Source organism: Rhipicephalus microplus, unplaced genomic scaffold, assembly GCF_043290135.1.
Source record: "Rhipicephalus microplus isolate Deutch F79 unplaced genomic scaffold, USDA_Rmic scaffold_427, whole genome shotgun sequence".
In the NCBI taxonomy this organism is placed as follows: Eukaryota; Metazoa; Arthropoda; class Arachnida; order Ixodida; family Ixodidae; genus Rhipicephalus; species Rhipicephalus microplus.
In genome coordinates this window covers 55,001-62,989 of record NW_027464991.1, presented here as the reverse complement: position 1 = coordinate 62,989, position 7,989 = coordinate 55,001, and the positions used below count along the sequence as shown (strand labels likewise).

Below are 7,989 nucleotides of genomic sequence, written 5' to 3'. Positions count from 1 at the left end.
TACATCCATGAAGTTCTCGTAGTACTACTAAATCGCATTATTCCAAGTGGAGAAATTCCCATAAACTTGCAAACCTCTACACGAAAATCGGTGCGCGTGATAAAGTTGAAAATTATCGTCCGATATCAAATGTGCCTTCTATAACACAAATTCTAGGAAAAAAAAAAAAAAACACTTGTTCGCCGTTCTCTGCGCCGTGACTGGCAGCACTCCGGCGAAGCGAAACGGGGTCGATTCGAGCACGATATCGGCGTCTTTCGACGTGCTCGCCGGCGACCGTCGCACGAGTACGTCGCACGAGCGCGTCTGCCGGGGCGCCGTTTGCGAAGCCGACGCAAAAGTGGGAACCGCCGCTCGGATGATCGCCGCTTTCGGCAGAGTGAGTGTTGGCACTCCGGGGAAGCGAAACAGCGTGAATGCGCCCACGAAATCGGCGTATTTTGAAGTGCCCGCCGGCGACCGTCGCACGAGTACGGTAAACCGCGTCAGCCGGGGCGTAGTTCGGGACGCCGACGAAAAAGTGGGAAGCGCAACTCGGATCTTCGCCGTTTTTGCAGGAGTGAGTGGCGGCCCTCCTGCGAGACCAAGAAGCATCGATTCGTGCACGAATTCGGCGCCTTTCGACGTGATCGCCGGCGACCGTCGCTCGAGTAGGGCAAACCGCGTCTGCCGGGGCGGGCTTCGGGACGCCGATGCGAAAGTGGGAAACGCTGCTCGGATGTTCGCCGTTTTTGGCCGAGTGAGTGCTGGCACTCGGGCGAAGCCAAACGGGGCCGATTACGGCACGATATCGGCGTCTTTCGACGTGCCCGGCGGCGACCGTCGCACGAGTACGGTAAACCGCGTCAGCCCGGGCGGAGTTCGGGACGCCGATGCGAAAGTGGAGAACGCCGCTCGGATCTTCGCCGTTTTTGGAGGAGTGAGTGGCGGCACTCCGGAGAAGCCAAGGAGCGCCAATTAGCGCACGATATCGGCGTCTTTCGACGCGCTCGCCGGCGACCGTCGAACGAGTAGGGCAAACCGCGTCTGCCGGGGCGGGGTTTACGACGCCGACGCAAAAGTGGGAACCGCCGCTCGGATGTTGGCCGTTTTTGGCAGAGTGAGTGCTGGCACACCGGCGACGCGAAAGAGCGCGAAAGCGCCCACGAAAGTGGCGTATTTGGACGTGCTTGACGGCGACCGCTGCAGGAGTACGAAAAACCACGTCAGCCGGGGCGAGCGACCCACGGCGGTCTGGGTGCTTATCGCTGCTATTATAGGGGCACCCCGGCAGACGCAGAAAAAAAAAATTTTTTTTCGACCTTCTTTTTTGCTGGTCGAGCTCGGGTAACCCAGGTCGCAATGGGAGCCGCGCACGAAAGCGGCGTCGCGAGACGCGTTCGCGGTCGCTAGTCGCACGAGCTCGGCAACCGCGTCAGCCGGCGCGGAGTTCGGGATGCCGACGGCTAAGTGGGTACCGCTGCTCGGATGTTCGCCGTTTTTGGCCGAGTGAGTGCTGGCACTCCGGCGAAGCGAAACGGGGCCGATTCGGGCACGATATCGGCGTATTTCGACGTGCTCGCCGGCGACCGTCGCACGAGTACGGCAAAGCGCGTCTGCCGGGGCGAGGTTTGCGATGCCGACGAAAAAGTGGGAAGCGCCGCTCGGATCTTCGCCGTTTTTGCAGGAGTGAGTGGCGGCCCTCCTGCGAGACCAAGAAGCATCGACTCGCGCACGATATCGGTGTCTTTCGACGTGCCCGCCGGCCACCGCCGCACGAGTACGGCAAACCGCGTATGCCGGGGCGGGGTTGGCGACGCCGACGCAAAAGTGGGAACCGCCACTAGGATGTTCGCCGTTTTTGGCAGAGTGAGTGCTGGCACACCGGCGACGCGAAAGAGCGCGAAAGCGCCCACGAAAGTGGCGTATTTGGACGTGCTTGACGGCGACCGCTGCAGGAGTACGAAAAACCACGTCAGCCGGGGCGAGCGACCCACGGCGGTCTGGGTGCTTATCGCTGCTATTATAGGGGCACCCCGGCAGACGCAGAAAAAAAAAATTTTTTTTCGACCTTCTTTTTTGCTGGTCGAGCTCGGGTAACCCAGGTCGCAATGGGAGCCGCGCACGAAAGCGGCGTCGCGAGACGCGTTCGCGGTCGCTAGTCGCACGAGCTCGGCAACCGCGTCAGCCGGCGCGGAGTTCGGGATGCCGACGGCTAAGTGGGTACCGCTGCTCGGATGTTCGCCGTTTTTGGCCGAGTGAGTGCTGGCACTCCGGCGAAGCGAAACGGGGCCGATTCGGGCACGATATCGGCGTATTTCGACGTGCTCGCCGGCGACCGTCGCACGAGTACGGCAAAGCGCGTCTGCCGGGGCGAGGTTTGCGATGCCGACGAAAAAGTGGGAAGCGCCGCTCGGATCTTCGCCGTTTTTGCAGGAGTGAGTGGCGGCCCTCCTGCGAGACCAAGAAGCATCGACTCGCGCACGATATCGGTGTCTTTCGACGTGCCCGCCGGCCACCGCCGCACGAGTACGGCAAACCGCGTATGCCGGGGCGGGGTTGGCGACGCCGACGCAAAAGTGGGAACCGCCACTAGGATGTTCGCCGTTTTTGGCAGAGTGAGTGCTGGCACTCCGGCGAAGCGAAAGAGCGCGAATGCGCCCACGAAAGTGGCGTGTTTGGACGTGCTTGACGACGACCACCGCAGGAAAACGAAAAACCACGTCAGCCGGGGCGAGCGACCCATGGCGGTCTGGGTGCTTATCGCTGCTATTATAGGGGCACCCCGGCAGACGCAAAAAAAAAAAAAATTTTTTTTCGACATTCTTTCTTGCTCGTCGACCTCGGGTGACCCAGGTCGCAGTGGGAGCCGCGCACGAAAGCGGCGTCGCGAGACGGCTTCGCGGTCGCTAGTCGCACGAGCTCGGCAACCGCGTCTGCCGGGGCGGAGTTCGGGACGCCGACGGCTAAGTGGGAACCGCCGCTCGGATGTTCGCCGTTTGTGGCCGAGTGAGTGCTGGCACTCCGGCGAAGCCAAACGGGGCCGATTCCGGCACGATATCGGCGTCTTTCTACGTGCTCGCCGGCGACCGTCGCACGAGTACGGCAAAGTGCGTCTGCCGGGGCGGGGTTTGCGACGCGTACGCAATAGTGAGAACCGTCGCTCGGATGTTCGTCGTCTTTCGCCGAGCCAGTGCTGGCACTCCGGCGAAGCCGAACGGAGCCGATTCGGGCACGATATCGGCGTCTTTCCACGTGCTCGCCGGCGACCGTCGCACGAGTACGGTAAACCGCGTCAGCCGGGGCGGAGTTCGGGACGCCGATGCGAAAGTGGGAAGCGCCGCTCGGATCTTCGCCGTTTTTGGAGGAGTCAGTGGCGGCACTCCGGTGAAGCCAAGGTGCGCCAATTCGCGCACGATATCGGCGTCTTTCGACGTGCCCGCCGGCCACCGTCGCACGAGTACGGCAAACCTCGTCTGCCGGGGCGGGGTTTGCGACGCCGACGCAAAAGTGGGAACCGCCGCTCGGATGTTCGCCGTTTTTGGCAGAGTGAGTGCTGGCACTCCGGCGAAGCGAAAGAGCGTGAATGCGCCCACGAAAGTAGCGTATTTGGACGTGCTTGACGGCGACCGCCGCAGGAGTACGAAAAACCACGTCAGCCGGGGCGAGCGACCCACGGCGGTCTGGGTGCTTATCGCTGCTATTATAGGGGCACCCCGGCAGACGCAGAAAGAAAAAAAAAAAAATGGGGACATGGCGTGCGTCACCGTGCGGCTTCGCAGCGTTGCCGAAGTCGCCGAGCCCTTCGACTGAGCCGAACGGCGGACAGGGAACGTTGGTCGGCCGTTCTAACCTGTCGGTGCCACGCCGAGACGTCGTTAAGGAAAACCGCGTCGTGGGCCTCTACTACGCCGTCGAGTCGTTGTACGTTTGGTGTCCAGCGTGTCGGCGGCGAGTAGCGGACACGTCGTTCACGACTTCGGTCTTTCGCAGTCGACGCGAACTTGCGGAGAGTCGTGGTGCCTCACGTTTTCGGCAGAAACCGCGGCGGAATTTTCCCGTGCGTGCGCGCACGACCTCGGTGCTGTGCCGTCAGCGTAGTGTTGCACAAACTCGTGGCCTACCCAAGGTGCGGTACGTTTGCGGCCGTATCCTCGGTGGGAATTTCGTGAGTAGGGTCGCAAATTCTACGACCTCGGCGGGTTTGAGAGCGACGTAGACTTGTGGCACGCTCAACGTGCCACACGTTTCGGGGCACACCCGCGGTGAAATTTTCTCGAGTACGCTCGTATTAGTGCCCAAGGAGGTCTGGGTACTTATCGCTGCTATTATGTGGGGGTTCTCGTGAGCGGCGTACGCGAAAGCGACCGGGTGTCTGATATGCGGCGGGCTTCGGCCTCGTCAAGCGTGTCCTCGGGTCTGCTCCAGGGGAATCCACGGCAGTCGTCTGCAGCCTCATCCGCTTGATGCGTTAGGGGCTGGTTGTCGGACGGTGCCGTTTTACCACGATATCGAGGTGTGTTCCGTGTCGTCCTCGGGCGATTCAGATGCGAAAGCGCCGAAGACGCGGGCGTGACCCGTCGTCTGGCGGCTTTGCAGTCTCGGCTCCGTTGCTAGTTCCGGCCGGTCCACCGACAGTGCAGCGGGCTTGGGCAACCCGCACGGCGCGACCGAGTCGATGCAACGAAAAAGAGCGAGCATGAACGTGCTTCTTGCCGCACGGCTCCCACTCGTCTTTCGGGAAGGTTGTGCCGTAGCGAGCTCGAACGCCGTCATCTCGGAGTGCAAAATAAGCGTGTTGGGGCGCCTGAAGGTGGCCTCCGCCGCACACAGACTGCGTCCGGCCCGCCGAAGGCGAGGACGGACGCGCAGTCGAACGATTACCTGGTTGATCCTGCCAGTAATCATATGCTTGTCTCAAAGATTAAGCCATGCATGTCTAAGTACATGCCGAAATAAGGCGAAACCGCGAATGGCTCATTAAATCAGTTATGGTTTCTTAGATCGTTTCTTCCTACTTGGATAACTGTGGCAATTCTAGAGCTAATACATGCAGTGAGCCTGGAGCCCTTTGGGTAACGGGTGCTTTTATTAGACCAAGATCGATCGGGTTTCGGCCCGTATTGTGTGGTGACTCTGGATAACTTTGTGCTGATCGCATGGCCACGAGCCGGCGACGTTTCTTTCAAGTGTCTGCCTTATCAACTTTCGATGGTAGGTTACTTGCTTACCATGGTTGTTACGGGTAACGGAGAATCAGGGTTCGATTCCGGAGAGGGAGCCTGAGAAACGGCTACCACATCCAAGGAAGGCAGCAGGCGCGCAAATTACCCACTCCCGGCACGGGGAGGTAGTGACGAAAAATAACAATACGGGACTCTTTTGAGGCCCCGTAATTGAAATGAGTACACTCTAAATCCTTTAACGAGGATCAATTGGAGGGCAAGTCTGGTGCCAGCAGCCGCGGTAATTCCAGCTCCAATAGCGTATACTAAAGCTGCTGCGGTTAAAAAGCTCGTAGTTGGATCTCAGTTCCAGACGAGTAGTGCATCTACCCGATGCGACGGCTCGGACTGAACATCATGCCGGTTCTTTCTTGGTGCACTTCATTGTGTGCCTCGAGATGGCCGGTGCTTTTACTTTGAAAAAATTAGAGTGCTCAACGCAGGCGAGTCGCCTGAATAAACTTGCATGGAATAATAGAACAAGACCTCGTTTCTGTTCTGTTGGTTTTTGGAATACGAGGTAATGATTAAGAGGGACGGACGGGGGCATTCGTATTGCGGCGCTAGAGGTGAAATTCTTGGACCGTCGCAAGACGAACTACTGCGAAAGCATTTGCCAAGAATGTTTTCATTGATCAAGAACGAAAGTCAGAGGTTCGAAGGCGATCAGATACCGCCCTAGTTCTGACCATAAACGATGCCAACCAGCGATCCGCCTGAGTTACTCAAATGACTCGGCGGGCAGCTTCCGGGAAACCAAAGTATTTGGGTTCCGGGGGAAGTATGGTTGCAAAGCTGAAACTTAAAGGAATTGACGGAAGGGCACCACCAGGAGTGGAGCCTGCGGCTTAATTTGACTCAACACGGGAAAACTTACCCGGCCCGGACACTGGGAGGATTGACAGATTGAGAGCTCTTTCTTGATTCGGTGGATGGTGGTGCATGGCCGTTCTTAGTTGGTGGAGCGATTTGTCTGGTTAATTCCGATAACGAACGAGACTCTAGCCTATTAAATAGGTGCGGGGTTCCCAGCACCTTACAACCTTCTTAGAGGGACAAGCGGCTCCTAGCCGCACGAAACAGAGCAATAACAGGTCTGTGATGCCCTTAGATGTCCGGGGCCGCACGCGCGCTACACTGAAGGAAGCAGCGTGTCTTTATCCCTGTCTGAAAAGACTGGGTAACCCGTGGAACTTCTTTCGTGATTGGGATAGGGGCTTGCAATTGTTCCCCTTGAACGAGGAATTCCCAGTAAGCGCGAGTCATAAGCTCGCGTTGATTACGTCCCTGCCCTTTGTACACACCGCCCGTCGCTACTACCGATTGAATGATTTAGTGAGGTCTTCGGACCGATGTCCGGCGCGGCCTTTCGGTTGCGCCGGTCTGTTGGAAAGATGACCAAACTTGATCATTTAGAGGAAGTAAAAGTCGTAACAAGGTTTCCGTAGGTGAACCTGCGGAAGGATCATTAACGGATTGTGAAGGGTGAGCGCCTCAGCTGCGTCTGCGCCCGACACTTTCTGCCGCTGACCCCGTTTGGACGCGGGGTCGGCTTTTCCCCACGGGGCTGCCTGAATGTGGAGCGGCACCCCGTGACAAATTGTTGCGCCCAGCGGACGCCAACACCGCGACCTTGGACGGTCGGCCAGGTGGCGGACGCGGGTACAAACGGCGCAACGCACTCATAGGTCGGCTTTCGACCCGCCACTGCACCGTGGCTCGAAGCGCTCGAAATGCGCGACCCGACCGCTGCGGGACCGCCTAGTACTGTAAACAGGAGCGGCGGAGCGCGAACGGCGAGTCGTGGTTACGTCGGTAGAAGGCGAGGCTGCGCGTTCCCGAAACGCCAGCCGAGTGCCCTCCCGACCGTTCGAGCGTGCAAGAACGAGACCCGACAATCGCGCGGCGACTGCCAAGTACGAGAGGAACGGCACAAGCGTCGGCGGTCGGTCAAGGAACTGGCGATGTGACGGGTCCGCTGTGCACCAGTGCATACCGTCCCGCCGTCCGCGGCAAGCGCCTCCGCGTCCTCGGGTGACGGAGGCTGCCGGTCGGTTCTTGCAGGCGAGGGATCTCGCTGGCACCGGTTCGCGTTGACGCGCGGCCGGTCATGGCACGGCGATGCGACGGCCGAGGTGCGCAGTACTCGATGGAGGAACCGCACGCTCCGATGACCGTCCCGCCCTCCGCGGCGTATGCGTACCGACCGTAATGGTTGCAGCAGCGCCGGCCGGCTTTTGAATTCGCCACACGAAACACGGTGCGAGATCGCGGTTAGGGGAGCGTCGACGTTGCCAGGCGTTTTGCTTGCTGCCGAGGGAAAGGCGGCACGGCCACGTCGCGCTCGTCGCGATTAGCGGGTCTGCGCGCTTTGGGAAGGTGCCGCAACGACTTGCCGAAAGAGGAAGCACGGAAGAACGAGGGACTTGGACGTCCCGACAATTGAACGCACTTGCGGCCAGGCCCTTGCTGGCTTCGTTCTTCCGCCTCGAGTAGGCTCGTACGCGGCTCCGGCGCCGAAAGTGGTCCTTGGCACCGACTTCGGTGGACGTGGGAAGTGCCGCGCAAGTACGGCGCGCCTGGCTCCACCTGTTGGCTAAAGTAGGCAGCCGGATCGGCATTTTGGTGTGCGGTGGCAAACCGTGGATGCGAAAAAAGCTTGTGCGATTTCGTGGAACAAAAAGCGGGGGTCCCCCTTTTTATGCGGAGGAGACCGACCCGCCTGCCGTGGTGAACCGCGACGCCACGGTAAAAACGGGAGAGGCTTGTCGATGGGACCGTGCAT

The 7,989-nt window shown here is 59.6% G+C and overlaps 1 non-coding gene across 1 annotated transcript; it reads left to right on the top strand.

Moving 5' to 3' along the window:
* The first annotated feature begins 4,860 nt into the window (after positions 1-4,860).
* LOC142794445 (small subunit ribosomal RNA) lies at positions 4,861-6,675 on the top strand. Its single transcript, XR_012892346.1, has one exon. It is a non-coding gene; the product is annotated as a small subunit ribosomal RNA (ribosomal RNA).
* Positions 6,676-7,989: the final 1,314 nt, after the last annotated feature.